Source organism: Eurosta solidaginis, chromosome 2 (assembly GCF_040869045.1).
Source record: "Eurosta solidaginis isolate ZX-2024a chromosome 2, ASM4086904v1, whole genome shotgun sequence".
Taxonomy (NCBI): Eukaryota; Metazoa; Arthropoda; class Insecta; order Diptera; family Tephritidae; genus Eurosta; species Eurosta solidaginis.
This window is the reverse complement of record NC_090320.1, coordinates 93,230,259-93,240,073: the sequence shown is the minus strand read 5'-3', so window position 1 is coordinate 93,240,073 and position 9,815 is coordinate 93,230,259. Positions and strand designations below refer to the sequence as shown.

The following is a 9,815-nucleotide window of genomic DNA, read 5'->3' as shown; positions in this document are numbered from 1 at the left end:
CCAAAATTTGTTGGCACGCAAAAAAGAACGTCAAATTTTGACATTTATAAATTAGACGTGGGGTTGTTTATTGTATAATTGCAGCTTTTTAGTTAGGAACGACGGTTTGGAAACTTTTCGGAAATTATACCCAACTCAACTGCTTTAGAAGACTATTTTCGGCACTGCTAAAACAACAACAACAACACAATTTTCGGGAGCGAGCAAATAGGAGGTAACGAAACATGGCCTCAGTAATATTGCAACGCAAAGGGCCGTTAGCAAGTAAGTAAATGAACGCCAATCAAAATAAGAAAAAGATAAATATAAAAATTATGTAACTGCTTGAGCTAAAACCATCCATTTGTTTATATGTTTAAATTTACTTTCTTTAGAACAACAAGGCACTGCATCTTTAAGTGCATTCTAAGTAAGTCAATCCTCTTCAAGTTCATCCGATGCTCCGCGTCCTCTCAAAACCACTAACCTGAGTTCTATGCGACAGGGCACCGGCGGACGCAGCAGTTTCAATGGCATTGTTGCAACCGTCTTCGGATGTACCGGCTTCGTGGGACGATATGTGTGTAATAAGTTGGGTAAATCCGGCACCCAAATGATTTTACCCAATCGTGAGACCACGGCGAGGCCATACGTCTCAATGTATGTGGCTATTAAGGACAAGTCCTGTTTCAATTTTTTGATTTAAGAGACGAAAAGGCTATTCGTGATGCTGTAAAGTATTCAAATGTGGTAATTAATTTAATTGGCCGTGAATTTGAGACAAAGAATTTTAAATTTAATAATGTTCTTGGTGCTTAGTTGCTTTGGATTATTTAACAATTTCGTACTGAGTGCGCGCATAACTATGCCATTTAAATAGGATTTCCAAGGAAGCTGGGGATGAGCGGTTAATTAATTTATCCGCTCTGAATGCTAACCCCGAACCAATAAGCTATGTTAACGAAGGGGGCAGTCACTTTTTGAAGAGTAAATACCATGGTGAATGCACAGTGTGTGATGAGTTCCCTGGCGCAACAATTATTAGGCCAGCAGACATCTATGGTTCAGAGGATCGTTTTCTACGTTACTATGCTCACGTATGGCGGCGTCAGTTCCGTGGTATGCCACTTTGGTATGCTGGGGAACGTACTGTAAAGCAACCAGTTTATGTATCTGATGTTGCGCAGGTTATTTTCAATTGCGCTAAGGATCCTGAAACCGCTGGAAAAGTTTACCAAGCTGTAGGGTGAGTTTTAGCTAACATTTTTTATTATTAGCTTTTAAGCTATAAAGCTTTGTATTTCGCCTATTAACCCCTTGAATCCCTACTATGGCTAATTGTAGCGAAGTTAGTTCGAGGATAGCCTGTTGTTGTTTTTGTAGAGATAAAGACAATCCTCGAAGGCCTGTTGTGTTGATGGTCCTTTGCCGGATGCAGATGCGATACTTTCCGGTAACAAGCACCATTAAGGTACTGGCCCGACCATCTCGGGAACGATTTGGTATGACCACATTGAATCTTCAAGCCATACCGGCAGGTAAGGAGAGTAAGAATAACATTCCAACTCACCTGTCCCTAGCTTTCTCATAAAAGAAATCAAGGTAGTCCCTGCAATCAACGTATACTAAAATGTTTTTTATCTTTACAGACCCAAACGTTATCAGCTGAGTGAATTGGTTGACTGGTTCCATCGTGTTATGCGTAAAGATCCAAAATGGTGGGGCTATTGCCGCTACGACATGCGTTACGATGATGCCGATGACTGCAGAATAATGGCCACAGATCGATGAGCTTTGCAACAGAATAAACGGCTACCTCCCTGATTACTCCAGTTTTTTCGCCGCGCGAAACCTGGCATTATCACTGTAGCAATCTATGTAATTCAAGTTTATGAAGAAAAAAATGTTTTGTCATATTTTTGCAGTCGAAGATTTTTCTTACCATAATTTAAAATGTTTTCTGTATCGCTTAATATAATTTCAAATAAATTATTATTATAAAACCGTGAGATTATAATAGGTTATGGGCGAACTAAAAGATCACGGGACACTTCAGTAAATATGAAAGTCCGAATTTTAAATGCGACGACATTGATGTTATAGCGATAACCACACTTCTCGACTTCTAGGCCATTCCGCCCCAGCCCCTAGTTCCATGAGGAACTTGGGGTCGCCAATGCCTCGGATGCTAAAGAAACGTGGTTCGCCACGGGTAGGTGAGGTTGACAATTGGGTTGGAGAAGCTATGGTAATTCTTTACTTTAGCTCACAACTGCTAAAACTTGTCCAAAAATATTGCGAGGTGTCAAAGACGCGTTATGAACCCAGGACCACGAATCCGAAAGCGGAAATTAAATAGTTAGTTTCTGTCAAAAGATATTTCCAAACCCGAAAAATGGCCCTGGGGAGTTCCGAAACCGGGGGTGGGATCCAAAGTAATTTTGCGCAGAACACCTTTCCTGGGTGGGTCCAACACCGGTTTGGAGACCAAAACTATATCTGCGCAAAACACTTTTACCCAGCTTTTCTTGTGGGTTCAACAAAATCATCAAAATTACAACAACCACATGAAAAATTTCTAATTTGTGATCCTGGGCCCAAAGCACGTCTTTTGACACCCCTCCAATTAATTTTGCACGAGTTTTAGCAGTTGTGAGCTAAAGTAAAGAATTACCCTATGATTTAATCAAATTATATATTTGAAACAATGGAAACAACTGAAAATTTTACACGAATACCACCCTTATGATTTGCCCAAGTGAATCTGATTTTCAGGCTCCAAATAGTATTTTTTTTTTAATATACTTGTGCATTATTTTTTTTACAATGTAGATATTGGTTACTGTTAATTATACTTACCAACAAAGGCTTTTAACTCATAGTCAACGCCACAAGATTTACCCGTATCGCCAGGCGCGGGTTGTAGTGACACAGAAACTGGACAATAAGGAGGAACTTCAAACGTTCAGTTTGTTGTGGCGGATATATTTGCTCATGCGCTAAATACAAGTCTTTACGAAATGTCAGACCAAATCCTCACGTCCATATCTGAAAGCGGCAAGTACTTGTCAAAACACCTTGCGATCTTTTTTCGGGATCGATGAAAACTACCCCGTCGAAAGGATCAACGTGTGAAATGTGGTCGACGAAATCACGATGGGACTTTTTGGTGGTAAAGTTCCTTTAAACTTAATTCCTATTTTGGAATTCTTAGAAATATTGCAATCACCACCTTGATTGACCCACGGGTACCTCCGTAACGGGGGGTGGAATCCATAGTATTTTTGCCCAAAACACCTTTCTGCGTTGGCGGCCTTAGGCCGCGCTTATAAAAAATAACCCTGGGCTACGCCATGCCAAGTCCGGGTGTGTGGTATAACCGTGGCTACCGCCACGGTGATACACGATTTTTTTTGTGGGCACGAACACAACAACAACCACATGAAAATCACCAACTTGAACTGCAAATATCTCCGGACAGAGATACAATTTTTACTTTCCGCCTTCGGATTATTGTTATCGAAATTAATACGCGTCTTCTGACACCTCTCTCGTTATTTTTGGTAGCGTATTAGAAGTCGACCCCTCAACTATACTATTACCATAGGGGAAAATATTCGCAACGACTACCTTCAAAAAAGCAGCGATAGTCACATTTTTCGCAATGTTCATTTATATACAAAAACAATTACCCCACCTGATGCTGAGCGACTATTTTTTCTTGGCTTTTCAATAAACATACATTAAAAGACAACATAAATTGAAACATTTTCTCCACAACATCTTTTCCACAATCACAAAAGATATTGCATGCACGAATTAAATTATTCACTGTACGCAGATGCTACCAAAAATGCAATAACCTACATCCAGTAAAACTCACTTGATTTTGGTTTCTTTGTGGAAAATATAAATGCAAATACCGTAGCGCACACAACACTTAATTTAAATTTAGTTTTTATTATACCCGAAATTATTTGTAAATAAATTTTTATTACTCTGCTGTTGCGTTTCAAGCTGAAAATAACAAATGGCGGATTCGCAGAAAATTTTTGTGACGTATTTGAGGGTACATAGCATGTAAGAAAAGGCAAGCATATATGTATCGGGCATTTCAATTAGGCCATCTCATTCTGCAATACTAACAATTGTGGAACAATGTGGGATATTTTGTTGTTGGTCGCCATTTTTGGTCACTAGATTTTTGCTGGGATATTATACACCATTACGATTTTATATTTTTAAATATAAACAAAAATTTATTTAGTTCACTAAAACATGATTTTTAATTTTCACTTAACACTCTTTTTTTATACAAGATATTTTACTACATTTAAACGAATATGTAGTAAGTATAAAACACAACGATGTTATTGCTTCAACGATTGGCACGAATTGTCCAACAATTTTTGCAGGGATCAATACAAAGGTTTGACATGTATAGTGCTGTAGGGATGAGCTAACGATATCAATGAACCAATCGATAATCGCCGCCACAGTTAGATAACTTCGTTCTTCCATCGCTGAATGGAAGGGAAACAATTTTTCGACAATACGATTGGGTGAGCGGCCATTTTAGAAAAAAGAAAAGAAAAAAAAGGAGTGGTCGTGCAAGCGTGGTGGTCGCGTAAGAAATATTTTATAATTAACTTATTAAGAAAAATTACATGTGTTTGGCCCTAGACCAAACCACTTGTAAGCATTAAAAATAATTCCGTGCGGTCATACACAGAAGGAAAAAAAGAAAGAGTGAGCCGTGCAAGCTTGGTGGTCGCGAAGGAAAAATGTTATAATTAAATTATTAAGGGAAATTACATATTTGGCTCCGAACCAAACACTTGTAAGCGTTAAAATAATCTCGTGCGGTCATGCAAAAAAAGAAAAAAAAGACTTATTCAGCAAATCCCAATCACCGAAATTTGTTCAATACAAGAACTGAAGTGAACTTTAAATTATCAATTGTAACTATCACACTTACACATAAATAGGATCGAATGCCTTGCAATGCAGCAGTGAATGTGTAAGACCGCCAAACATCTCTACTAAGGTGACTACAAATAAGACAGATTTTAGCACATTGGTCACAGTGGAACAACGTTATCATCAAGCACGCTCTTTCAATGGGCATAGCGCAACCACCACCCTTGCGACACAACAGCCACGAGCACAACCACCACCAACTGCGCCAACCACGTCGCCAGTGCCCACAACAACCACCTCGACCGCGCAACCACAACCGCAATCCCGTCGGCTGCGCCAACCAAAGGCGCAACAACTAATACCATAAACGGCGCCAACGTAATCGCGCCAATAACCACCACCATTAGTCGCGCGCAACCACCAAACAGGCGGTCACGATAACGACATCGCACGCCAAAACCGCGCGCCACAACCACGGGCGCTAATACCACCAGCTTTAGTAACAACAGCCAGCAGGGGCGCCGCATATAGGCCTGCTGCAACACCAGCTTTAATAACAACAACCAGCAGGGCCGCCGTATATAGGCCTGCTGCAACCACCCAGCTGTGACAACTTACCGGCAATGATAGCATAGTACCAACTACAACAACGACGTTCGAAACTAGCGGTGAGTTCGTTCCGTAATACGGACAACTAAGAATGTGAAAATTTATTAGTTTTTAAGGTTCGAATCGAGCTCAAGGCCAGAACAATAATTTGTTTCTAATGATAATTATTGTTTGTATGATTTTTAATAATCGGGGATTGCCCATATTGCTTTTATTTAAATGTATGAAAACATTTATTTGAAGCAATTTTTTAATTTTATAATTTATTTAATGATTTGGGAAAAATTTAAACAACGTGACATCAGGACGGACAAGGCGACAGCTGTTTCGATTATACCTTGTAAATCTCTTCAAAGCCTTTTCTCCCGGGAGTGGGAGTCAAACTCGCACCCCTACGATAGTTGAAATGGTTGTAAACGCATTCAGCTACGTCATGCCTGTTGTGAAGTCTTTCCCAATTGCCTTCTTTTTTGCATATTTTAATCTTTTACACATTGCATACTTCGTATGCAATTATGTGTTAAAGCTATGCTTGGTACGGCGGTTTTCAAAGAAACTTTGGTTTTGTTGCTGCTTTCGTTCTATTTATAGAACTACAACGAATTAACCAATTTTGTCTGTTTGTATGATTTTTAATAATCGGGGATTGCCCATATTGCTTTTATTTAAATGTATGAAAACATTTATTTGAAGCAATTTTTTAATTTTATAATTTATTTAATGATTTGGGAAAAATTTAAACAACGTGACATCAGGACGGACAAGGCGACAGCTGTTTCGATTATACCTTGTAAATCTCTTCAAAGCCTTTTCTCCCGGGAATGGGAGTCGAACTCGCACCCCTACGATAGTTGAAATGGTTGTAAACGCATTCAGCTACGTCATGCCTGTTGTGAAGTCTTTCCCAATTGCCTTCTTTTTTGCATATTTTAATCTTTTACACATTGCATACTTCGTATGCAATTATGTGTTAAAGCTATGCTTGGTACGGCGGTTTTCAAAGAAACTTTGGTTTTGTTGCTGCTTTCGTTCTATTTATAGAACTGCAACGAATTAACCAATTTTGTCTCTTTGTATGATTTTTAATAATCGGGGATTGCCCATATTGCTTTTATTTAAATGTATGAAAACATTTATTTGAAGCAATTTTTTAATTTTATAATTTATTTAATGATTTGGGAAAAATTTAAACAACGTGACATCAGGACGGACAAGGCGACACTCCGTAGGAGTGCGGGTTCGACTCCCACTCCCGGGAGAAAAGGCTTTGAAGAGATTTACAAGGTATAATCAAAACAGCTGTCGCCTTGTCCGTCCTGATGTCACGTTGTTTAAATTTTTCCCAAATCATTAAATAAATTATAAAATTAAAAAATTGCTTCAAATAAATGTTTTCATACATTTAAATAAAAGCAATATGGGCAATCCCCGATTATTAAAAATCATACAAACAGACAAAATTGGTTAATTCGTTGTAGTTCTATAAATAGAACGAAAGCAGCAACAAAACCAAAGTTTCTTTGAAAACCGCCGTACCAAGCATAGCTTTAACACATAATTGCATACGAAGTATGCAATGTGTAAAAGATTAAAATATGCAAAAAAGAAGGCAATTGGGAAAGACTTCACAACAGGCATGACGTAGCTGAATGCGTTTACAACCATTTCAACTATCGTAGGGGTGCGAGTTCGACTCCCACTCCCGGGAGAAAAGGCTTTGAAGAGATTTACAAGGTATAATCAAAACAGCTGTCGCCTTGTCCGTCCTGATGTCACGTTGTTTAAATTTTTCCCAAATCATTAAATAAATGATAATTATTGTTATTTTTTAATTTTTCTAAGTTTGAAAAATTGTATTTTGTTTTTGGAATAGTAAGTAGAAAATTTTTCAGACAACCTGCCATAGCTGCGCAGATAGATCCATTTTGAAGGGTGCTAAGCCTTCATCATCAGTACGCTTTAGGCATGCTGCGCTGACCATTTAGCTATACAGCGGTGGTTTGTTTGACTGGCAAATTTTCTACTTCTATTCCTTTTTACCAACTATATTTATTCAGTGTTGCGCCATCTGGTGCAAATCACTGATAATGCTGGATTTTTGTTTATTGTCAATTACTTTGTTTGACATTCCCAAGTGCTCGTGGTTTATTAACAATTGTTTTTTTTTTATCGATCTATTGATAAATCATTCAAGGTTCGAATCGAGCTCAAGGCCAGAACAATAATTTTTTTCTAATGATAATTATTGTTATTTTTTTATTTTTCTAAGTTTGAAAAATTGTATTTTGTTTTTGGAATAGTAAGTGGAACATTTTTCAGACAACCTGCCATAGCTGCGCATATAGATCCATTTCGAAGGGTGCTAAGCCTTCTTCATCAGTACGCTTTAGGCATGCTGCGCTAACCATTTAGCTATACAGCGGTGGTTTGTTTGACTGGCAAATTTGCTACTTCTATTCCTTGTTACCAACTATATTTATTCAGTGTTGCGCCATCTGGTGCAAATCACTGATAATGCTGGATTTTTGTTTATTGTCAATTACTTTGTTTGACATTCCCAAGTGCTCATGGTTTATTAACAATTGTTTTTGTTTTTATCGGCCTATTGATAAATCATTCAAGGTTCGAATCGAGCTCAAGGCCAGAACAATAATTTTTTTCTAATGATAATTATTGTAATATTTTAATTTTTCTAAGTTTGAAAAATTTTATTTTCTTTTTGGAATAGTAAGTAGAAAATTTTTCAGACAACCTGCCATAGCTGCGCAGATAGATCCATTTCGAAGGGTGCTAAGCCTTCATCATCAGTACGCTTTAGGCATGCTGCGCTAACCATTTAGCTATACAGCGGTGGTTTGTTTGACTGGCAAATTTGGTACTTCTATTCCTTTTTACCAACTATATTTATTCAGTGTTGCGCCATCTGGTGCAAATCACTGATAATGCTGGATTTTTGTTTATTGTCAATTACTTTGTTTGACATTCCCAAGTGCTCATGGTTTATTAACAATTGTTTTTGTTTTTATCCGCCTATTGATAAATCATTCAAGGTTCGAATCGAGCTCAAGGCCAGAACAATAATTTTTTTCTAATGATAATTATTGTTATTTTTTAATTTTTCTAAGTTTGAAAAATTGTATTTTGTTTTTGGAATAGTAAGTAGACAATTTTTCAGACAACCTGCCGTAGCTGCGCAGATAGATCCATTTCGAAGGGTGCTAAGCCTTCATCATCAGTACGCTTTAGGCATGCTGCGCTAACCATTTAGCTATACAGCGGTGGTTTGTTTGACTGGCAAATTTGCTACTTCTCTTCCTTTTTACCAACTATATTTATTGAGTGATTTATCAATAGGCCGATAAAAACAAAAACAATTTATTAGTTTTATTATAAACGAATTGGTAATTATATACGGCATTCTTTATAGAAAACACATATTTTAAATAGCGATGCATGAAAGATTACGTTTATATTTTGGTTTCCAGCTTATGTGATGTAAGCGGAATATTCAACCTTCCAAGCCTATCCTGGTAAAGCTCGTTTGCGATAGATTTAGAAATTCAAAGCCCTTAGCACGAACTCTATTCCGCTGAGGTCATTGATTGTGCTGTAAAACTGGTAGGGATTAGCAGATTTCAAGACCGTCTTGGCAATTTAGTAAATGTTGGAAGAAGATTTTGTTAAAGCCGAACAAACTCTCATAAGCAGGGAGCGATTAGTTAATAATTACTGCATTTTATGCTGATTCAAGTTAATTTTGTTGCGATAGGTGATCTTTTATGAATCTCTTCTGTTATTACCATTTATGAAATTTAAGAATATGCCCTTACATTTTAGCTGCACAGACAAGTACTTCCGGTTTAGCTATAAGACTCGCCTAAACTTACCTCAGGTATTGTCGAAAGCCTAACTCTGAATAGTGGGACAAAGATCTTTGTTTTGCTCTGAGTCGAAGCATTGAATTTCTTAGAATATACGTTATTTTCCTCCAGCATAGGGGTAAATGTAATAATGAAGCAGGTGACTGAGCAAGCTATAAATCGTCAGTAAGAATACGGTATACGATAAGACCAATATTCATACTTTATTAAATTTTTTTTTATCTTATGCCTCATAAAGGGATAAACAAAGGTTGCAAGTACAACCGATTAGTTAGCTTTAGTGAACTGTTGTGCGGCAACGGCATAAACGCAAACCAATCCAAGTGAATTAACCTGAAATAAAATAAAATGGAATTAAATAGAAATACGGTACACTGAATTAAGCTAAGTCAGATAAAGGCACTTGCATTAAAATTAGCTAAATAT

General features: G+C 37.5%; 1 pseudogene; it reads left to right on the top strand.

Moving 5' to 3' along the window:
* The first annotated feature begins 224 nt into the window (after positions 1 to 224).
* Positions 225 to 1,770, top strand: LOC137241574 (NADH dehydrogenase [ubiquinone] 1 alpha subcomplex subunit 9, mitochondrial-like; annotated as a pseudogene).
* The last annotated feature ends 8,045 nt before the right edge of the window (positions 1,771 to 9,815 follow it).